The sequence below is a fragment of the Peromyscus maniculatus genome, chromosome 4, assembly GCF_049852395.1.
Source record: "Peromyscus maniculatus bairdii isolate BWxNUB_F1_BW_parent chromosome 4, HU_Pman_BW_mat_3.1, whole genome shotgun sequence".
NCBI lineage: Eukaryota > Metazoa > Chordata > Mammalia > Rodentia > Cricetidae > Peromyscus > Peromyscus maniculatus.
The window spans coordinates 33,574,228-33,599,213 of NC_134855.1; the positions used below are offsets into that span (position 1 = coordinate 33,574,228).

The 24,986-nt window shown below is 34.7% G+C and overlaps 1 protein-coding gene and 1 long non-coding RNA gene across 2 annotated transcripts in view; one reads left to right on the plus strand and one right to left on the minus strand.

Annotated features, from left to right (window-relative positions):
* Kcnj3 (potassium inwardly rectifying channel subfamily J member 3) overlaps positions 1 to 24,986 on the plus strand; it is a 160,865-nt gene that overhangs the window by 35,902 nt on the left and 99,977 nt on the right. The gene's annotated exons all lie outside the window — the stretch shown is intronic.
* LOC121828637 (uncharacterized) lies at positions 4,721 to 10,506 on the minus strand. The gene is made up of 3 exons (XR_013050484.1): positions 10,446 to 10,506; positions 7,112 to 7,154; positions 4,721 to 5,165 (listed from the first exon to the last, which is right to left on the minus strand). It is a non-coding gene; the product is annotated as an uncharacterized LOC121828637 (long non-coding RNA).

Genomic DNA, 24,986 nt, shown 5'->3' on the forward strand with positions numbered 1-24,986 from the left:
ATTTTTAAAGTTTCTTAAGTGTCTTGTTTATAAAAGAAAATGTTATAATGTAATTTGATATTCTCTAACCAGAATAAACCATGTGAGCATTTGTGTTTCTAGTTCTTCCTTTTCTTGACCAATGGAGTAACTTCTTACCCACTAGGGTTTGAAGAGATAAAAGACAATTGTGGACTTTAGTGGAGTCTTCAGAAATACATGAAGGAAACCATACAGCATCATATTTGGGAATAGGATCCAAAAGCTGTGTGGCTTCAATCTATTTTCTTCATTCAGCCCCACCATTTGACTTGAAGTTTTGCATGGAGGAGATGTCAAGCTGGCATCTGAGTAGCTCATGAGCTGTTCATTTCTACTTTCTATTCGTTGTTTAGCTAACTGACCATCAAAACTCAGTGTGCAGTTGTAGGCCTGTTACAAGAACCTGAAAAGAGATCATTCACAGTCAGGCATTACTTACAGATCATTTGAAAGTATGAAGGATTAAACAAGGATGGAAAATGCATTTAGTATTTAATCTATGATTTATTAAAATTAGAAATCAAATGAGATTTGCACGGATCCTATGAAACAGACGCCAATTCTGCCAAGTAGATTAATGGAAAAATTGTCAAAAAAAATAATAACAACAACAAAACTCCAATTTTCACTTAATATATTGGTGTTTGGTTCTTCAAAATAAACTTTTTTTAATAAATGTAGAGATTAAACCAATCCATGTCACTATGTAAGAATTCATTTTGAATGCTGAAATAGACTCTACCACTAGAAGATTCAGTTTTATATTAAAAAATTCTGCATATATAATTCTCAATTGGCTCCCCTCCCCGAATTACCTATTTGAATGAAAAATTAGATTTCAAGCCTCTGAAAAATGAACCCTCAATGTTTAGTTTTCAGTGAGAAATGCTGAGCATTTGATATAGATAACAAATGGTCAACCATTTCTAATTTGCTGTGAAAGACAAAATTATATTTCCCCAGAAGTATTAAATACAATATGAAATAAGTTGCTACTTCAAATATATTTTATAGATTTTGATTTAGGCCCCCTTTTTGATGGAGGGAGAATCTTGAATCAGTGATATTCACCCACATCATCTCAAGTGAGTGATACCCACATCATAAAAAATTATGGTCCTTAGTATTACTGCTAAAGCACTAGTTGAAATGACTCACAGACCAATGCCTCATTCCACAAGCAGATGCTGGATGCATGCCTATGGGATTTTTAAAAAGAAAGAAAAACTACTCAATGAAAGTTAACACCTTGTTCTCTATTTATAAAGCTATAAATGATAATTATATGACACATGGAACTTGTCAATCTGCAAGGAATTTTGTTTTCTTTTTTAAATTAAATTTATTTTCATTAAATGTATTTGGATCATGTTTTTAATCTTCTCATGACCAAAGTCATTTAGATCTTTCCAATCTACCTACCTACCCAACTTCATGCTCTCTTTGAAAAAAAGAAAACAGAAAAAAATCAATAATCAAAGTCTAATCAAAGACAAAAATAGCCCATCATACCCCACTTGAAAAAAGGAAAAACACAAAAGCCCACAAAAAATGCAGTTCATTTTGCTGCAATAGTCAGTAAAGGGGCTGACTCAAGCCCCCAGGTAAACTGCAAGGTTGAAATGTCAGAGTTTTGAGGAGTGAAGATCTGAAAGAGTGAATGGAAAAAAGAAGACAGAGAAAAGAAAGCCATTTGGTCTTCTTTTCTCAGCAAGTTCAGGTTGCTCAATTAGAAATCACGTTTATGTTCAGTCAAGCAACAGAAATGGCTTCAGCTGGTTGGACTTTGAACTGCTGTTGCCTGGTCACTGAGAGGATATCTAAGTTTGTAATCATCAACATTAGTCACCTAAGATAAGTCAACCAGGCTCACCAGGCAAGAATAGGTTTCATTATGTTGAGGCTTTTCTCTAGACCCTAAGGCAAACATGGAAATTAGTAAAATATTATATTATTTTAATTTTATCTGGCGTCTTAGTCTATTTTTTTGGTTGCTATAATGCAATACTCAGATGTGCAGTTTGTAAAGAACAGAAGTGTATTGGGCTCATAGTTTTGGAGTCTGGGAAGTCAAAAAGAATGACTGTGTGTGTGGAAGATGAAGTGAGTGAGTGAGACAGAAGAGAGGCAGTGCTTGGAACAAACCCACTCTTGGGATGAGGACTATGGCCCAGTCACAAGAGCCTAGCCCCCAGATTCACACTATTCCTTTTGAAAATTAGCTTTAGTATTTATTTTTACTTAGTATACCCACTATTGGGTTTTAGAATGACATTTTTCATTCATGTGTGTCATTGTAATTTGTCTTCAATCATTTCCCATCCCCAGGACCCGTTCCCATCTTTCTCCCTTTAGCCAGTTCCCGTTGGCTCCTGTTAGTCTACATTTCTGTGCACTCTCTTTTAACATGTTATCCATCACCTCAGTTTTCAACCTTACATAACCTTTCTTCTTCCATTATCCTCTTTATAGTTTCATGACCTATAAACATGCACATATAGCATATGCATACGTAAGTACATAAGTAATTTTAATATGTTCTGTATATGAGAAAACATGCAGTATTTGCCTTTTGAGATCAATTTGTTTAATTTGCTTAACATTTTGACTTCCAGTTTTAATCACCTCCCCTCAAATATCATGTTTTCATTCTTATTTATAGCTGCACAGAAATACCTTTTTAATGTGTGCTACATTTTCCTTATTCATTCATCTGTTGATAGACATCTAGACATCTAGACTGATTCCTTTTGTGAATAGCATGTATGTAAAAGTCTTTCTGTGGCATATTAACTTAAAGTCTTTTGAATATATAACCAAAATTATAAATAACCTTTTTATTTTTAATTTTTATATGTATTGGTGTTTTGCCTGCATGTATGTCTATGTGAGGGTGTCAGGTCCTCTGGAACTGGAGATACAGATAGGTGTGTGCTGCCATTTGTGTTCTGGAAATTGAATGCAGGTCCTCTGGAAGAGCAGTTAGTGGTTGTTACCACTAAACCATCTCTCCAGTTCCAGTCCCCATTTTTTTAAACATGAGTATAGGTTTGTGTAATTTGGTATATAAGTGTGTGATGGATTTGCACATGTATGCATGTTCTATCCACATATGTAAAAGGCAAAAGAGGACATTGGGTGTCCCTCTCTATCATTCTTCACTTTATTATGATAGGGTCTCTCACTCTCAGGTGTTCAGATACTTCTGCCTCCACTGCCTCCCTCATCCCTGTATTGGGTTATAGACATGCAATGGCAAACTTATTAGCTGGATGCTGGAATCTAGACTAACCTTTCATCCTTATGCTTACAAAGCAAGCACTATTACCTACTGAGCCATCTCTCCAAGCTTCATAAACATAGTTCTAGTTTCAGTTTTGTGAGGATCCTCCATACTGACTTGCATAATTGTTGCACATGTTTGCATTCCTGCTATCACCAAATAGGTATTCTTCTTTTCAATGATCTCCAGCATTTGTCATTTAGTTTTGTGATAATAGTCATTCTGACTGGAGTAACAAAAGATCTTAAAGCAGTTTTAATTTGTATTTCCATGAGAGCTAAGATGTTAGACCTTTTAAACAGTACTGTTTGGCCATTTGTATCTCTTTTTCTGGCAACGGTCTACTGAGTTCATTTGTCCATGTGTTGATTCAGTGAAGTGGCTTTTGGTGTTCAGTTTCTACAGTTCTTTATACATCATGAATATTAACATTCTGCCTGATGTGTAATTGGTTAAGATATTCTCCCAATCTGTCAGCAGTCTCTTCACACTGGTGAGTGTTTGCTCTGTGGTGCAGAAATTTTCTTTGCTTCATGTAAAGCATTTGTCAATTTCCCCGATTATTTCCTGTGCTACTGGAATCTTCTTTGGAAAGTCCTTGCTTATCCTAAAAGGCCTTTTCTAGCAGTTTCAAAGTAGCATACCTTACATCAAGGTCTTGATCCAAATTAAAATTCCAACCTCTTTCTTCACAGAACTAGGAAAAAAAAATCCCCCAATTAATTTGGAAGTACAAAAAGCAGCTCTCAGTTAAAAGTTCAGCCTAAAATACTTAAACTAAAATTATATTTTAGAGATATCTTAAGAAAAATATGTTAATCACACAAAAATAGACTTATGGAATAGAAGAAAGCACCCAGAAATATGTTCACAGGTTTACCAGCTACAACCAAGGTAAGAGATATGGAGTACCTATGGAGCTGAAGTTACAGCATTTGTGAGACACTTGATGTAAATGAGGGGAATGGAAGTTAGGTCCTCTGCAAGAGGAGTGTACACTCTTGACGGCTTTGAGTAATCTCTCCACCCATACAACTATCTAATACTTTTTAAAAGCTGTCAAAAACACATTGGGGAGAAGAGAGTCTCATCTTTGAAAATAAAGTATTTTCTGGCCAGGCGGTGGTAGTGCATGCCTTTAATCTCAGCACTCGGGAGGTAGAGGCAGTCAGATCTTTGTGGGTTTGAGGCCAGCCTGGTCTACAGAGCAAGATCCAGGAAAGGCGCAAAGCTACACAGAGAAACCCTGTCTCAAAAAAACAAAAAATAAAATTAAAAATTAAAAATAAAGTATTTTTATTCTTTGAGAATTTTATAGAATTTTAATTATTTTCATTCCTGAGTCCTATCACATCAACCCCTTACCACCCCAACCCCTCTTGACTTCATGTCCTCTTTAGTATATATATATCTTTAGTATATATATATATCTCCAGCTGAGTTCTATTTGTGCTGCCATACACTTCAGGGTGTGTGGGGTATCAATTGGAGCATGTCCCACATTCTAGGGGAAACTCCCTTAATGAAAACTGACTTTCCCTCCCCTAGAAGTCATCAGCTTTCACTAGCTCTCCAGGTAGGGATAGGGGTTCATGACCCTCTCCCCTCTCCATTTTAGAACATTACTAATTTGGTCCTGCAAAAGCAACTACAGTTGCTCTGAGTTCATCGATGTAGCAGTCATGTCATGTCCAGGAGGTGTTTCTCCTTGATCCTCCTCAACCTCTGGCTCTTACAATCCTTCATCCCAGCTGTTCCTTGATGATCCCAGAACTTTAGTGGGTGGATGATATAGACGTCCTGTTGGGAGTTGAATGTTCCATGGGCATTTGTTTGCAGCTCTTCAATCAGTCATATGTTTCTGCATTAACAGAAATACAAAACACAGGGCTCCATCTCTGATGAGGAAAGGATAACCTACAAGAAACAGGCCTGGAAAACTGTATTTCCTTCCATATATAGATGAATGAAAGACGATTTATATGTTTCGCCTTCCACATAAAATCCACTCAAAATTCACCTCTTCTTAAAGGTTCCAACTCTTGGCTGTTACAATGACAAATCACATTATCAGTTTTCAAGGAGATATTTATTCCAAGGATTTGAGATGTATTTAACAAATTTTAAGATCTGGTTACGTGAATACAAAATATCCTCAAGTATTCAAAAATCCATAAGTCCATTTTAAATTTAAAAGTGGGCCATGTAAATATTCTGACCATTATTCTAAAATATAAATTTTTCTTTATTATATTGTATTATAGATGGCTTTTAAAATTAACCATTTAATGCAGATCATTCAAATTTTTTGAGAAACCATATTTTTAGCTCTCACACATCAATTTCTTTTGTGTAAAACACAAAAAAAACCTAATAAATTTTGCTTTTGGGTGGCAATCATTGTCTAGTTCCATAGAAAAATATGATATGGATTTCAAAAATATCTCTATGCTTATAATTTGATATAGTAAAATTTGTAAGAAGTTCAGTTCAGTTTCAAGTTCCTGGTTGTAAAATCCCCATAGTGGTAAAGATTCATGATCAGAGCCCGAGTATTCCCTTAAACCCAAAGCCATAGATAAAATATAAAATAAGTGAAACACTAGCTTTCTGAATATTGGGAATCAAATAAGGTAGGACAATGATGCCCAAAAGTTAACAAACAGACAAAGTCAGACTGCTGACTTGCCTAGCTTCTTGTATCTTTTAAGACTGTGGAATTAGAAGAGGTCTTAAGTTGAGCCTGAAGGTTTTCTTGAATTGAGGAAGAAAACCAGGAGCCCAGAGAAGATGAAGAGTCCAGAAGTCACAAAAACTCATACCTGAGAAGAGAAAGCTAGAACAGAAAAGATTATGGATACTTGCAAAATTTACAATCTTAGGCTGGGCATGGTTCTGCTAATGCTTATGAGGAAGCTCTCTGTGTTGGTTTCACTCAAAAAATTATAGGTAGAAGAGCCAGAAAGCACGCCATTCTAGAGAGTAATGCTGCTCATGTTAAACAGAGTAGAAAATCTCATAATTCAAAAGTCATCACATAAAATAGTCAAAAGACTTTGCTCAATGTCAGGACAAAATCAGCTCTAGATTAAAATTTGTTCTAAATCTGCTTGACAATGTTTAAAAGCAGTACTTGAAAATCTGAATCTATTTCCAAGCAACTTAATCATGTTCAGAAGAAAGCTCATCAATAGCTAGAGGACTATGAAAATCTTTAGTGTAAAACAATGCTAATAGTCAGTTTCTGGCATCCACCAAAAATAATTTTTAATATTATTTGAAAATGTTTTCTTAAATGCATCTAGTATGATTGTGTGTATGTGTGTGTGTGTGTGTGTGTGTGTGTGTGTGTGTGTTTGCATGTTTGTGTGTAGGTGCACATATGTCAAGCTTCCATGTAGAGATAGGAAGAATTCTTTCAGAAATTTTCTCCCAATGATCAAATTAAGGTCATCATGCTTGTGGAAGGTGCCTTTTTACCCACTGAGCCATATCTGTGGGCTAACTTTAGTACCTATTTAAAATACCCTCCCCAAATAGTTATGTCTGTTTATAATATACTGCTGTGAATACACCAACATGAATAAATACGGAAGCATAAATAGAAAAAAAGCTCCAAATCGCTTATCACTTTCAGATATGCTAAAATTCAAAACTGACATCTTTAGAGAACAGAATGTCAGTTAGACACTGTTTCAGACTTGTCAATGTAGTTGAGTTGGTTTAATTCTACCATATGAAGGGATAGTAATCAGTTCTAGTATTGACCACCCAAATGACCTTAAACTACTTCAGAGGCATACGTACCTGTTTTTTATATGACTTCCATTGTATCAACACCTGAAAAATTCTATGTTGGATAAAAAGATTTTTCTTTTCTTTCGAGGATCCGTTCTCTCAAAAGTTTGGATTCTGTTTGTAATTGGGATTCTTAGAACTCTTACTTGATATCAGTGCTGAGATTTTGAAGGGCAAGTTTGTATTTTCCTCATTTAATAATTGAATAATTGTTATATGCTCTCGCCCATCTCTTGGCAATCACTCTCTTCCTTGTCCTTGTGTGAAGAGTATTTACTCTTCCTCTTTATGCTACCACACTGCTACCACCAGCTGGTACAGGCAATCTAGGCAGCTACCCAGGGCTACTAAATTCATTGATCTTAGAGGAGGACCTAGTTTCCACTTTACTATATCAACATAATTCTTAACCATATTCTAAATATTTGTCCTCAAACCCACAGGAAAATGTAGTTCTCATTCTCACCAAGGAGACATCTCTCTCTTTAACTTTTAAAATTTTGTTTAGCAGAAAATTAAAATAGCCCAATAGTGAGTTATCCCAACTATAGACTTGGAAAAGTGCTTAGAAATGTGCTAGAGAGTTCTGGGGATATTGCTTTAGATAGTACCTGCCAAAAATGCCTTAACAAATGTTTGTTTTTTGCTTTTTGTGTTTTTATTTTACTATTTGGGAAATAAGTCAACATTTTCTTACACTCTTAATTTTTAATATGGCATGTGTCACCTAGGCATATTTATGAGTTTTCTTCTCTGCGAAAGACATGATCATCAGTGGAGATGGAAATGAAAAGGGTTAACTGATGATAAGACCCCATGATCAATTTGCCTCCAAATGAAGACATAAAAGTGGATACAGGCTTTACAAGGTGAAGGAGAAAATGAACTGGGTAAAATGTCTACCAGTGACATTCCTTTCATGAATTTCTAGTTCTTGAAGCTTCATTTAATTACAGTTCGCTTTTACTCCTATATTAAAAAGGGAGAAAGAGACAATATTCAAGCCCCCTCAGGAAGATATTCTCCAGTGACTCATGCTCAGTACCTTGCAATGATAATACTTTTTCTGTGAAACATTGAATAGGATAGAAACCAGACTGCATAGCACAGGGAAATCTCATCTGAAAAACACATGGAAGCTCATATTGCTTTCACACATTTTGTAGAAAGCAGATAACCCCAGGATTTTCTTTCATTTCTTATGAAACCTGACATTATTGGAGGAAGTTAGATAGAGCTTCGTAGTCTTTTTATTCTTTAATTATCCTAGTTTTGTTTGTGCACAAAGCTGATGAGAACCAGCATAGCTGAATCCCCACAGTACTGAAAGAAAGCAAAACCCAACAAGGTAGCCATTCTTACCCTTAGGAGCTTTAGTTGAGACAGAGACCCTTCTGAAATCACTGTCTCCTAAACATTCTAGGCTTTAGTGTTTAGGGTATCTGTTCCTCATGTTTTTTAAACAAAGCTTGATACATACATTTATGAACTCTTATGTAACATGGGCCTTTCAAGCTGAAATAATAGCTTCTGTCTTTATGTTGAAGGATGAGATTTGGTAGCACCAACATATCTTTCTAGCTTGAAGTTGACGAGTGTCCATTCTGTACACTTTGAACTTGCTTTCCATGTTCCCAGTTTTCACACTGCCTGTCCCTTTCATTTCTGCTGTCTGCTTGGCCCACTGTCTCAATTTTCAGCCTTGTCCTTAGGAGCTGATGTCACTGTCAGCAGGTCCCTTTTCTGATTCAACTTGTTGTGAAAGGTATGTTGCAGCTTAACATGTTTAAAGTGTATAAGCTCAAAATATTTTCTGATAAAGGTGAAAATTGAACGAAAGTGAAAATCCAAGTTTTGCAGTTCTTGTGTAAGCACAAACCAGATTTTAATAAGGGATGTCTGTTTTATGTTTTGGTATTAATTATAAGTTGTTTTTCATTTTTAATGCTGCATGCTACATGGGAGCCACCAGTTTTTATCTCCACATGCTTGCCAGGGTATTGTTAAACAGAGAAAGATTTCCTTATTGTTTTGTTCAGCCCTACACTGTGATTGGACACTATTTTTAGTAGTGGCTTCTGTTATTATTTTCCTGCTTGATCATATGTTCCTTGTTGTTGCCAATGATTAAAGAAAAAAAAATCAAAACAAAACTGCCTGCTGGTTTCTTGGAAACTAGTTCAATACAAATTTTACATCACATCCCACAAAACAGTATGCTCATTTTTGTTAATAGAATTTCATAGTATAACAGCGTAATGGAGGCCATTTTTCATTAGGAGGGCACTTTTGTTTTCTCATGTATTCTCTGTTGCTGTTGTGGAGGATGATGCTTCTTTAGAGAGAAATTATAGGATTCTGATGTCATGCCCTCAATGAGACTTTCCAGTTTTAGCATCTGTCCCCTTGGCACTTTTCCTGGTGTTGACAGTTGGGCAAGAAGACACCCCTGGGTTTTGTGAAGTGCTCCTGCTACAGATGGCAGGCATTTGCTTTTAAAGACTTTGTTTTAGCACTAACTCCCTTTTTAATCTCATGTATATATACATACATATATTGTGTTGAGCATTTTATGTAATAAAAATTATGCCACACATACAGAATAAGTATAAAATCACTTAATGTTGCTCATGATATATGGAATAAAAACTACAGATTTTGAATTTACAGAATTTGCCACTGTGGATCCTGTATCTGACTTGCCTGACTGAAAGTTAGGCACATTGCAAAAAGGACCAGGATGAAGCTCTTCAAGAGCTTGCTTTGATGTTTGGGATAAAATACCAGGGAGTTGAATATTTCACTCCATATAACATAAATTTCCAGAGAACCCTGTAGCTGGAATTAATTGTGAGACCATATTTCTTCTCTCTCTTTTGATAGTATTACATCAATGCATTTTGTGAAACACAGCTTTTTAAATATGATCTTAGAAAACACTTTCACGTTAGTGGTATTTATCTGTCGGTCTGTCTGTATCATCTATCTATCTCTCTGTCCATCTGTCTGTCTATCTGTTTATCTGTATATCTGCCTATCTATACATATGTATCTATATTATCATCATTAAATATCATTTATATATCTCCATCTTTGTTTCTACTTCTACCTCCAACTCACTCCCTTCCCCATCTATCTGGTTATTGATACTAGAAATGCAAGAACTGGAACCTGATCTATAAGGACCCTCCTCTTAGCCCTTGGGTCTCTTTGGGGGACATTGCTCCATGTTTTAGGGCTCTGTGCAGGAGATGTAGTAATCTTCCATATTTTGTTATCGCATATTTCTTATCATAAAAGTTGAATTTTATTTATTAAAAATAATAGGAATCATAGCAAGTACCTGAAGATTAAAGCTTTTCATGTTATGTGGAAAGTTCAGAGTACTTTTACTCTTTCACTTCTAGGCCGCTTACCCAACATTCTGGAAAATCAATTGTGAAATATATTCCCCCCATTATTACATCATAAAAATAGATGACATTTTTGTCTACATGACCAGTAATAACACATCACTTGTTTCTTAAAAATCTATCTGCTTTTTATGAAACACCAGTCTAGGCTTCTAATCAGATATTTGCTCCCTGCTGTTGCTATTGAAAATCAGGGAGCTACACAGTATTGATGTATCTGTAGTGTACTCCAAACTTGTAGTATTTTTTCACTGTGAAGATTCCTTCAGTGTTTAATTTATTAAAAAATGAGAGAAGTGAGTATGGACATAAAATGCCTTTTGAGCTGTTAATGGCCCCTACCACTCCCCTATCAGTGGGAGTGGGGCTGATATGTTCTTATGTTATTATTTGTAACTTAAAAGGATTTATAAGAGATAAAGCTATATAACTTTGGCTGGGATTTGTCATCACTGAGGACCTATTAGTCATAATATTGTTCTGTTTTCTATCCTCATTCCAAGAAATCAGGAGTAGCGTGCCTCATTAATGTGTCTAAAATCTGAGTGTTTTATACGATGACTATCTACTCTCTATTGGAATCAAATAACGTCTTATTTCATCTCCACACCAGATAAAATAGAGCTCAATAAAAATGCTAATAACTGAACACAGAGGCAATTTCTCAAGAGAAATGTGCCTTGACTCATAGATCTCAGAAGTGAAAAAATCTTGGACCCTGAACTAGTAGAATGATACTCCCCCCACAAAGAAAAAGTACTGAGAAATTTACTGGGACATAGATATCTACTAGGATATGAAAAGTAGGAACATTCAGAAATATCAATAGATATTTCAGTGTCTGAGGCACGAAAATAACCTGCTTTTGAATGAATTTTAAGTGGGCTTGGGTAAGTAGTGTACTTATCATTGGTGTGCAATTTTCACCAAGGTTAAAGTTCTTCAACCTTTCTTCTTGGATAAAATATTTCCCTTAGAGATCTTTGGAGCTCCTTGTCTCTGCATCTTATTCCAAAATACAACACATAACCAAATGAAAATGTCCTGTCAACCTGTAGGCCAACAAATTGTATTCCACTTTAACCCAGTGCTTGGATAGAATTTATAGCTGGTTTGTGTATGTCTGTTCTGTTCTTAGAAAGTAATGCGATATTCATTTTTGAATCAAGTTCGAGTCATTTGATTGACTGCTTTTCTTCTAATGTCTTTTTTATGTGTTGAAATATGGTGGAATTTCAAATAAAACCTATAGTGTAGTAAAAATTTGTTGGCATTTTATTGTATAGTAGTTCATACTGACTGTGCAATGTAGAGAAGTTTTTCAGTGGTTTTCAAGTGTGTTGTCCTCTAGTGAAAGCACCTGAGAGTTGAGAATGCATAGGATTTCTTGCATACATAGTGCTCTTTCTCCTTTGTTTCATTCAACTTTAATATATTAATTAAGAAATCAGAGTAGATTTTCAACTATATGAATATATATATATATATAGTTGTATATGAATTGAAAAATTACCTGGAAACCTATACTTTTATCTATCCGTTGGTATTAGAACAGCAAATTAAGTAATAACCCACATTCTCAAGCAACTGCTGAGTAGAACCCACCCAAATATTTGAGGCTTAAATTGTCAGTGACAAGATTAAAAGATATGCCAAAGAAGATATTTTTATTTTATTTTTATTTTTATTTTTTTTGTTGTTGTTCACAGACATTGTGGTCCACAAGGACTTTATTTTTTTATTTTATAATTAATTTAATTTTTCATATCAGCCATGGATTCCCCTGTCCTCCCTCCCCCACCCCCCACTCTCCCCCCAGTACACCCCCCATTCCCACCTCCTCCAAGGCAAGGACTCCCCTGGGGAGTCAGCTCAGCTTGGTAGATTCAGTTGAGGCAGGTCCAGTCCCCTCCTCCCTTCACCTAGGCTGAGCAAAGTGTCCCATCACAGGCTCATTTTTATTTTCAAATGAACTTGAATACAGGATATTTGGTAATTGTATCACAGATATAACAAAATTAAACGCTGCCTATAGTTTTTTTTCCACACTTGACAATAAAAAAAAAAATGAAATGATTTGCAAAGTGCTTTGCGCATTTGACCTGACCAGATTCTGTAATTCAGAACTATTAATATTTTCCTTCTCTAGCATCAGTAGAAATAATTTCCTTTTAATTGTCAGGTTACCTGATGCACTGTACAAAGAAAATCACACCTTGGACTGGTACAGGTAGTGTTTGGGCAGAGTGCACCAACAAGCCAGTCAAGCTGCTACTTTTATAGAAACCATTGATTTTGTATAAACTATCATCTAGGAATATAGCCACCAAACATTAAATAATGGGTTTAATGACAAGCATCTTTGAAATGCATATAGTTGATACCAAGTGATTCTTATAACTAATCAGATCTTTCTTAGATACTACCTGCTGTTATGCAAAGTATTGTGTGCAGGTCATGAAACAAGCTACATTTGTCCAAAAGTTTCATAAGCCCCTTCTTTGGTGGATGACGGTGGTAGATAGATTGCCAACCACTAGGATGGAACCTAAACTGCTAATCTCACATTTTCACAGGTACGCTGCATATGAATGCAACGAACAAATTTAAGTTATCTGTGATGGATACATAGGTTCCTCAGCTATTCAGTTTTCTGAGCATGTATTTCATTCTGAAGAGTTATAACTCAAGACATTTTATCTTTGGCTTTTCTCTATTTAAAGCACACTTCGATACTGGATTTATCTCTTAGCTTTATGACTTTGGCAATGTAAGATAAATTTCTTTATATTCATTTCTCTTATCTAGTGGAAAGATTATATATATCAGAGGGAGAGGTTGTCTGTTAACCAGGAAGCCAACATTCAACTACCTTTCTTTTGTATGAATTCAAAGCTGGAAATTATGTTTAAAATAATTTATCTTCTATAAATGTCTAATGGATAAAAACCTAGTGTATAAAGGTAAGAAAAAAACACTTCAGATGTTGGTTTTTCTCTTTCCTTTATCATGATCCTCTCATTGAACAGTTAATGAGATAAATGAAGCATGATGTGCAACATATATGTGAAACTGGTCCTCATGAGAAGCGACATGATGTTTAATTAAAGCACTCCTACATTATGCTGCTGCAATCAATCACATGACTTTAAAAGTTTCCGAACATAGCCGGGCGGTGGTGGCGCACGCCTTTAATCCCAGCACTCGGGAGGCAGAGCCAGGTGGATCTCTGTGAGTTCGAGGCCAGCCTGGACTATCAAGGGAGTCCCAGGAAAGGCGCAAAGCTACACAGAGAAACCCTGTCTCGAAAAACCAAAAAAAAAAAAAAAAAAAAAAAAAAAAAGTTTCCGAACATATAAGAAATGGTTATAAATTCTGATGATTTGTAATAGCCTAACACTATTATTATTGCTAATGTGATAAGAATACTAAACAGGACTCCAGATAATACTAATATATGTAAATGTATGACACTTCAAAGAAATTACTAATTACACATAATAAATGTTAACTTACCTCCTAAACTGTATGGCATTCCTGTTCTATTGTTCCTATGGCGCCTGCTGAGTTTTACAAGCACAGCTTCTGAACTGCGCACTTCAGCTCTGCCCTATCTCATCCTAACATAAATCCACAAAGCTGTACCATCAGCAATCACCAGGCAGTGTTGACGCACCCACAGCCCCTAACTGCTTGTTTCTTCTATCAGACGTTGCAAACAGTAGAGCCAATTCAATATGGAGTTTTGATTTGTCTTTGTAGCAATGTTGTGAATCAATGGCTTTTTCTGGTTTTGTCTAGATTGTCCATATTTAATAAATCGTGAATTGAATGAAAAAGGCATAAATTGTGTGCATAGATTGACCGCAGAAATCCTCGAAACTGCTATGTGTTACATTCAAAACAATACTTCTCAACATTCTTTTTGTCAATAATAGAGATATTTTTGAAATAACCTTTGAAAACTTATACTTGGGGTGGATAAATTAATTCTGAATATGTTACAATATCAACAAGGTTTTAAACCAATTTAAAAAATAAAAATTCTGTGAATTTTATTTTCTATCATTTTTCTAAATTTTTGAAATGGATGTTTAACCTACAAAAACATATTTTAATATAAATTAAATATATATAATATATAAATACATAATGTATCATTATATATATATATATAACTTAATATACATTTTCTTCTCTAAAGGAGTACATTTAAGATAAAAATATCCAAGGGTCTCATCCCCACGGACTCAAGTTCTCCTACCCTTTCTCATTACCTTGTGATTGATAAAAAATTTAATTTATTTTTGTGCTAAGATATTTAGAATTTCATTTTAGTTGCTAAATACATGCCCTTCCATATATGTACAAAGTTAAGCTTTAGAGAGTTTGGTTTTTATTATTATTATTACTATTTTTGTGTATTTGTGTGATTCTGAGTTAATTTATGCCAGCCACAATTTGTGTGTGTGTGTGTGGTGTGTGGGTGTGTGTCTGTGTAGGTAAGAAGACTAGTTTTGGGAATCAGTTCTCACCTTTCATTGTGTGTTAATGGAATCCAGTTCAAGTTGTCATGCTTCTGCAGCAAGAATTTTTACTTGCCCAGCTATCACACTAACTCCTAAAGTTAAGCTTTGTATTCAATAGCTTATGTAGTTGCTATCGCAAAATGATATATCCTGTGTGGTTTACCCCCACTAAACTGGTATATTTATTGGGTGTGCTTTTCTTCATATTAAAATTTCACCAAGAGATTAAACTGGTTTTAGAATATATGTAATAATATTATGGAATTAAATCATAAATAGTGTTCTGTGTTTCCATTAGTTTATAGGAGATCTTTAATTAAAGTCCATAGACATAGCAGCTTAGACAACAGAAATTTACTCTCTCAGTTCCTAGATTAGAAATGCAAATTCTAGCTTGAGATGGATATGGATTTCTTCTGGGGCCTTCCTTTTAGACTTGGAGATGTTAGGCTTCTTTCTGTCTTCACACAGTCTTATTTCTTGCTTTACCCGTTCCTAATCTCTTCTCAGAAAGATATTATTTCTGTTGACTTTGTGCCTTTCCCCATTATTTTATTTCAATTTAACTGTCTTTTTAAAGTCTCTCTGCCTTTCCCTCCTTTTATACCCTATTATACCCACATTCTAAGGATTCAATATTTAGGGTTTCAGTATTTTAGGAAGAGACTTTTAAAACATAAAGTAGATAGAAATTATTTTTTACAGAGTTAAGGCAATTTACTTTCCTTTATCTTATTTCAAAATAAAATTCAAAATAATCCCTTCTTCCAAATTCTTATGCAATTGAAGTGCAAACCATTATGTAACTATAAAATAAATGTGAATAACTCTCAGAAAGATTATAAAAGATATAAAAAATATCAACTGTTGGAGAAATTGAGAAAAAATACTTATTTTTTTTTTGTTTGTTACTTTCTTTTTTATTTTGTTTTTGTTCAGGGTTTCTCTGTGTAGCCCTGGCTGTCCTGGAACTTGCTCTGTAGACCAGGCTGGCCTTAAACTGTAGATCTGAGTGCTGAGATTAAAGAAGCTATTGGTAACATGACTAGCCATAGATTAAATCTAAATTAAACATCAGCAGAATTAAAGGATGAATAATAGAAAGAAAATGTGACAACAAATGAAAATGTGTAATGATAGCAATAGAGGAAGCAGTTTAATAAAAAGCATTGGTATACTTTGTGTACTAGCTATTCTTTTAAGACAGTAATCTTGTCAAGGCAGTGTTATTAACCCCAGGTGAATACCTTAATTCTTTCAGATTAGACCTTAATTTTGACTTGTGACTTATGTAATGATATTGTTGTAATGCATACTAATGTTATGATCGGGAGGGCAAAGTCTGGTTATGTATCAGGTCCACATTATTTTCAGTACAGTTCATGCCAGTTACCCTCTGCCAGGAACAAGGTGGAAATGCTTGTAAGTAGGTCCTCTTACTGCCTGGATTCAGTCAGAGACAATAAATGACTTACTAAAATTGTGTTGATACCAACATTAGGAAGATGTCCTTTTCATTTCTTATGAGTGTTGTTTATTTAATATTAGAAAATCATCTTAATCATATAAGTTGTCCTACATGCATGTTGTTTTGTAAGTATACTTTTTATTAGGATAGCTTTAGATACATTATGTTTTGTAATTTACATTCGAGAGTCTGCTTTTTTTGTGGCTGTTTATTTTAGTCATGTTAATGACTTAATCAACAGATTTTAAATATTACTCAGATGATAGTCCCCTACTCAAACTTCGTATCTACTTTATTTTTATGACATTGATTTACTTTTTACCATTGTTACATTTATTTATGTTTTTGTTTTTGAGATAAGGTCACACACTGTAGCTTAGGCTGTCCTGGACTCACTACAAAGCCCAAGCTAATCTCAAATTACATGCAGCTGTTCTCTCTTAGTTTCTTGAGTGCTGGAACTACAATTGCGACCCACCTGACCCAGCTTTACTGTTTCTTTAAAATAGACAAATTTGACACTGTCAAGCAATAAAATAAAGAAATATTTATTTAAAAACCATAAATTTGTTATTTTTGAAATAAGTTTAGATTTAGAGAAAGGCTACATAAAGTTCTTACTTTATTGATTCTCTTAACATTCATATTTTTCATAACCATGATACAATGATAAAAATCATGAAATTTTCATTATCTTAGTAATCCTTTACTATAAACCTTACTTGTATTTTGCAAAACGAACTACTAACATCTTTTATTAAATAAACTTTAAACAAAATTTTTGGATTTATAGAAATACTTCAAGTGAAAATATTGCCATTTTATAATGAATAAACATTAATTTTTGTCAATATTTGTGCACCCATTAAAATTTAGTTATTTCTTTAGTTCATTCTTACAATAAATTCAGTATACATATGAAAATTTAATCAACCTATCACAAGTAGTTAAATTTGAATAACCGTTCTTTCAATAAAACTTAAATGTATGGGGAAGATGGGAAAGGACACTTTTGTGTATTGGTTTATTTGATATGAAGCTATTTTATACAAGTTTTTTTTTTTTTTTTTTTTTTTTTTTTTTTTTTTTTTTTTTTGGTTTTTCGAGACAGGGTTTCTCTGTGTAGCTTTGCGCCTTTCCTGGAACTCGCTTTGGAGACCAGGCTGGCATCAAACTCACAGAGATCCGCCTGCCTCTGCCTCCCGAGTGCTGGGATCAAAGGCGTGCGCCACAACCGCCCGGCCAGGTTTTTTATCTATTGTTTAAAGGAATATTATCCTACAATTTGTTTAAGTTCAAATATATTTGATATATTTGACAAGTTTGTCATTACTATATCAGAGATGTGAAATAGTAATGTTTGTAAAAGTTTTATCAATTTAAAACAATTAACTCAAATTGTTATTTCTACCTAAAGTGTGATGAAGTTTATTAACAAATGTCTCTCAGTTTTGACTTTCATCTAAGGAGATTTTAATTGCAATCTATCTGTTTCTTTGCTTTTTTGTTTGCTGAGTTTTTGGGGTTTTTTTTTGACATTTTGAAGTAAAATTGATCTTAGCTGACTTAAAACTGACTGCAACCAGGCAGGTCTCAAACCTGAACTTTTCCTGCCTCCACCTGCACAAATAATACTTTTCTCTGTGATATAACCTTATTCACAGTTTCTTCCTTTTGAATTTTTCATCAATTTTATTTTTTTAATGAACTTACTGATTTACCTTACACATCTAATTTGTGAAGTGTAGTAGTTTGTGAAAACTTTGCTTTATCATCACGATGTTTGAAAAGTCTATTGAAACAGCAGTAGCATATTTTCTCCCAGAATCACCCCACATCGGTCTTCTATGTTTTGAAAGACTTTCAAAGAACTTACAGAGATTTCTCTGCTTCATGTGTCCTGTTTGGTTACTGACTTCTAAAGCCCTTCCTTTCCCTAGCCCTGATAGGTTAATTTAATATATTTTCTTAATTACTTGATAAGATGGCTTAAATTAATACTATTGATTTCTGGTTTTCATTGAATTTAAAATCTTGGTTCTAATTTTAAGCTTTTCAGTGTAGCTGTTTCAGATGTTTTGTTGTTGCTTTTCCAATTATTTTATTATTTTAACTAATCTTATGCTTTATGATTGGCAAACATTTTTTTCTTCTTTAAGGAATCTGTACAGAGTCATCAATAGTTTTGCACCATGTTACTGGACTGTTTGCATATATGACAGCATTTTATGTTCATAAAGTCTATGTAGGAAATGAACACTTTAGTATATATTGCAATGAATTACATAATGGTTACCCCATATATCCATGATATTATGAATTTATGAATAGTGAGAAAACCCTCTGATTGAAGTACACAGAGAAAGTCTAACATTTAGAAGGAAATCATATTTAAGCCTTAAGACAGATAGACTCTGTGAAAATAAAAACTATAACAAAGCAGATAATTTTGGTTAAAATATCTTATAGAAAATTCCCTAAGATGAATTTTACTGTTTTGATATACTGGGGTTTATCATCATCATGGCAGAAGAAAACTTTCAGTAAATAACCCTCTTAAACTTCTTCCTGTATATTCTTTCACCCACAATAATAAAAATCCTAACATAAACATGTTACTGCAAAACATGTTTAGATGCCTTAGTTTATTATTGTAGAAGGAAGTGAAATATAATGTCTACAGGAAAACCTCTTAGAATGAAATGGTTAACTTGGTTAGTACAGGGACACTAAACTAGCTCACTTTTCCTCCTTAGTGACTCTATGTCATTTTTTGGTATGTCTCTTTTTGTATGTTCCAAAATAATAATATATTACTATTATTATTAATATCATCTTATTAATATATATTCTATTAAATAAGCAACTAAGCTCAACCAACCTATTTATATCTTCAACATCTTTGTGGTCATTAAAAAAAGTAGCCCGTATATAGAAAGAAGTTGTCATTTTTATTTGACTCTTAATATCCATTATTTCCTAAGAGCACATGTGTACCTGTCTGCACCTTTTCTCAAATGCTAAAATCAGATTATCATCAAGTCCATGCTCTGTTCAACAATGATTTTTCTCATTGTATGTGTCATTAATAAGAGCAACTGTGAACCATCAGCTTTGGAAAGATGTGGCAGGATAAAAAAAAAAATAATGTAATCCAGTGTTGGCACTGAGCTACAAGAATGAAAAGCTAATAGGCAATATGACAAATGTTACTATATCTCCTTTCCCCCAGATATCACTGGGCAGCTGGATAAAGCCTAAAGACTAGTGTAATCACACAGAGTTAAGAATTTAGACTGGTGATTACAAAGCTTCACAAGTTTATACCAGAGTAATTTTTGTACTTGAAAATCAGCAGACCCAAATTAAAAAACAAGGAATCTTAAACATGTGTATATTAAGTGTCCACCGCATGTGAAACCATGACTTAGTCCTCAGATTAACAGCAGGGAACAAGGTAGAGGAGAATTACCTCATTTCTGAACTTTATTTTTAAGCAGGGAAAACTAATGTAAAGCATTCAGACACTCCTTAACTTAAAACAAGGTTCTATCTGAAAATCTATTGCATGTTGAATGTAGTTAAGTGAAAGATACATTTAGTACACTTAACTGTCGGGAGCCTCACCGTCTAGCAAACCCATATCTGTTATTTACCCTCACAATCATGTGGCTCACAGGGATATGCCATGTGCTGCAGTTGCCAAGCAGTGAAAGAGCTGCTGACTGCATAGAGTAAGCCTCAAAAAAGATCCTATTAAAAATATTTTCTACTGTGTGCATATTATTTCCATAAATAATCTTTTCAGACACTTTAATTCAAGTCACTGTAAATTAGAGACTATCTCCTTAAAATTATTTTCCTTCCATAATTTTTGTGGTAGTAAGTGAACAAAGGAGACCCATGGACTAAGTGAATGAAATCCCTAAGGATCAATAAAAGTAAGGGAGCTGAGATGTGTGAGTTACATAAAAAGTTTCCCTTAGTAAAATTTTCAATAAGAAGCAAAGCGGTGCTTCTCAGAAAAAAAAAAAAATCATCGGTTTGCCCTCCATGGGATATTTGGCGGTTATTTTGTTTGCATATCTGAGGAAGACGATAATGCAGGGAATATAGATTGTAAAGGCCCTCAGACTTCAATCCTCAACACATTACCTGACTCAAAATATCTATACTACCCACCTTGAGAAAATTCTTTCTAACACAGAAAATTTATAAAGGCAAAAGTATGTATGAGAATGTATGTTCAAGAGTTATAGCTTCCATAATCATTTGATCAAGTGAATAGTATTCAAAATGATTTCATAATACTTGGACCATGATACAAGAAAGAAACAAGACAAGACTGGTGAAGACAGAAGCTTTTGCAGAGACACACACAATAATTCTCTCCACTTAGAAAAGGATGAAAAAATATAATGAAAAAATGATTCTTGCTAACTCATTCTCAGAATACAAGACGGAAAATACAAGGAAGAAAATCAAATATTATTTTGATTACTCAAGTGAACACTAGGCTATATATAACATCAAACTTGACCTTCTGCTGTGGAATGTGACAGATCGGGAAAAGCAAGTGACCTACTGAAAGACCTACGCTGTCATCAAGTGGCCATGTGGTGCTGGCCACTCGGTAGCTGCACAATTCGGAGGTCGATCAAACAGACTTGGTCAAGCTGAAAACCCAAAGGGAGAAGGCAGGGAAGCTTTTGATGATCAGAGAGATCTTTGCCCTTTAGTTTTCATTGTGAATGATTACATCCATTACTTTTAATAAAAGCATTTCTTTTTGCTCAGAATGTGGCTGAGATGCACACAGCTTTTTTCGCATTTATAAGCAACTAGGTAAGGCAGTACTCTGACAAAAAATATTGACATCACAATTGAAAAAAAGAATAGTGTGTGCTTTGAGTGATAACTTTGGATTATTCACCGGGGATACAGATGGTAGCTGTATCTTATCTATATCCTCACACTAGCTATGATAAATGCCACATGGTTTTTACAATTTTCCCTAGAGCTGCATTTTTTTTTTATCTTTTAACAGTTATACAGCAAAGGAGAAAACATGTAAGGATACTATGTTTATTAAATATCTACTTTGTACATGACAGATTCAGAGTGAGGTATTTTTATTTGATTCTGTTCAATCTGCCAAACAGCTTCATTTTAAGTGAGAGAAAACAGGCCATGCAAGGCTCTGACTGCCCAGATTTAGCATGTAGAAGCTTGAGCTCATTTTTGATGTCATTATTTCTTATGTCCAAACAGCTATTATACCATACTTCCTTTCAGAACAACATCTTTTCTTCAATGGACTCTACATTCCAGCTGCATTTTACTCTCTAGAAGCTTCTGGAAAAACCTGAACTTGATCACCTAGTTCAAACACTCTGCTTGTCACAGATGGAAGTCCACGCCACTCTGTGCCCCCAAAGCATGTGACCAATAGCTATATAAGATCATGTGCTGCACCTTCTCTAAAGCACAAATAGTAATGCATTCAGTAAGACAATACTGAAAAGAACAGGCATTAATATCAGACAGAATTATCACTACTGGCAGGTGTCTAGAGTCCATTAGAACCACTTGAATGGGACATATTTAGAGAGTACATGGGACCACAATGGAAAAAGTAAATTATTTCATTTATTACTTGGCCCCAGTTATTTCTAACAGCTATACCAGGTATTCCCAGGCAAGGGGCCAAATACATTATGATAATATCAGCTCAAATAAACTTAAAAGTTTTGCTTTAACATATTTAAATTTTATTAATTATATGATGTCCTTACAGAATAGACCTCTAGAAGTGTAAATACCAATGGGAATGATTTTTCTGAGAAATGTTGTTTGAGGCTTACCCTTATAAATCAAACTTTCATCGTTCCTGTAACCAAGTTATAACATGCATTGAGATCATTAAGAACTATATAATCACTCTGCTTACATGTAGTATTCTCAACCTGTTCAGAATTAGCAAATCTTTAAGGAAAATATTGTAATTGGTCTTTCTATGTTTTAGTTCCCAGATGTACCATGTTCCCTGTTCTTCCTTTGTGACCCTTTCAAGAGCCTGACTCAGAATAATATATGTGTGTGTAAGATATGGTAGCTAGACCTAAGATCATTTGCTGAAAACAGCGAAGCATTGAAAACAATGCCCTGTCCCCAAGAAAAATGGTGAAAACAACATGTGGTTATAGATTGATAATATTTGATTGTGGCTTTGTGGTTGTTCTTAATCAATAGGTCCCAAAACAATTTTTTTCCTTTGTGAGACTCCTGTAAAAGACTGACACAGAAATTCCCTATTCTTTTTCCCTAACTTACTTGCTGTGCTCATCAATGGATAGCAAGGTTGGCCTCTGTTCAAGAGCTAAGTGCAGGAGCCATAAGATCTCTTCTGAGCAAATCAAGCCCACTCTAGGGTTAAAGACACCAAGGATCAGTTTTTTTCATATATATATATATATATATATATATATATATATATATATGTATGTATAACATAAAGGGCTGGGAGTTTTCCTTATTTAATTTCATTTTATCATCATTGCAACTACTCTGCCCTTGAATTTTCCTTGAGAAACAGATTAAGAAAATGAGGCTTTAAACATGGAGAATAAGCAGATCATTCTTAGTAGGATAGAAATGTCCCTGCACTGTCCAACAGACCAGCTGAAGGAAGGAAGTTGATTTTGTTTAACTTTTTATTAATTTTAAGTTAAAATACAAAATAATATATTTCATTATGACATTTTCACACACAGACACACACAAAGAGGCACCCAGGCACATACACTCATCCTTATGCAGATACACACATATATTACATATGTTCTCACGCACATACTAAACATACACATGAATACACATGTATACACATGCAGCGAGCTCCTCGGCCAGCGAGGAAGAACGACCACCACTCGAGGATTCTTCTCAGATCACACTTTATTGGAGCGCCTCCTGATTAAGGGAGAGCTGGAGGTGAGGGGCCCTGAGAACTAAATTGCAGATGCTTATATGAGGATTCAAGTAAACGGGTCAGTCTGTGATTGGATCCCGCCAGAATGCGAGCACGGGGAGCCATGGGATAGGCTGAGGACATAGAGCCAATTACCATATACGCGCATACACAGGTCTGGAGACACGTAGTCCTAGGAGCATAGCCAAATATGGAGTTGTTTACAGCTAGGCTACCAGGAAGTCAGCGCCATCTTAGAATGGCGGCTCCCCACATACACATGTATACACAGAGATATAGATGACTCATTTAGTGTGTGTGTGTGTGTGTGTGTGTGTGTGTGTGTGTGTGTGAATTTAAATTGAGGCCCTCTATAAGAGAGAACACATACTATGTTTGCCTTTCTGGGTCTGGCTTATTTCACTTAGCATAATGCTCTCCAGTTCCATCCATTTTCCTACAAAGGGCCTATATTAATTGCCTACAGCTGAGTAATTTCTAATATGTACACATCCCACCAGTTCTTCACAAGTTCACCCTTGATGGTTAGCTAAGCTGGGTTCATATCTTTGTTATAGTTAAGAGTGCATCAATGATCATGGATGTCAAAGACTAAACACCTAAGACATCAGTTCAAAAAGCCAGAACCCTCTGATCCATGTGAAATTCCCTCCCAGTCCCAATCATAACACTAGCCTAGCATCTCTGTCCATCATTTGGAGTTTGTTGCAGGCTGCGGTTCAATTCTGCAGTCTGCACTTTGTAGCCGAGACTTGCTCTGGAATTGCTACAAACAACGAGACTATATATGAATATTTAATGGAAGGATTAGAAGGACCATCTGTCCCTGAGTCAGCAAAAACAAAACCAATCATGTTATTTCTTTGCTTAGGAAACTAGTTTTGATATTGTCAGAGACCTGCAGGGCAAACATAAGAGTCCAATCAGCCACAGAAGCTGCAAACTCAAAAGCTTGGAAGAAAAAATCTAAAATAGAGCTGTCACGACAAATACTTAAGAGGCACACTCCTCTTTAAAACTGGGTCTCTGACTATCCTCTTATAAACTCAGCTTAATAATTAATCCAATAAAGGGATCCACATTTGCTTCAAATCAGTAGAAACAGCTTTCTCACTTAACTTCTCACTGGAATGCAGTTCTTCAAGGATCATTCAACATTATTATGCAAACATATCCAATTCACAGGTAAATATTCTTACATAGGCTCATCTGCTTTATGTCTTAAATTTGTTTTAACTTAAATTTAATACACACTTTCCTAAAAGGCAACACCAAGTATAAACTATGAACAGTGTTGCTGAACAAATACCACATATGTAACAAAAGACAAATCTTTTTTGGCTTTTCTATATATATTTCATATTCTGCTCCACCACCACCCCAGCACGCGCGCGCGCGCACACACACACACACACACACTTAGAAACACATAATTTGAAATAAATAAATAAATAAAACACAATTAAAAATTCTTGAAATAGAGGCC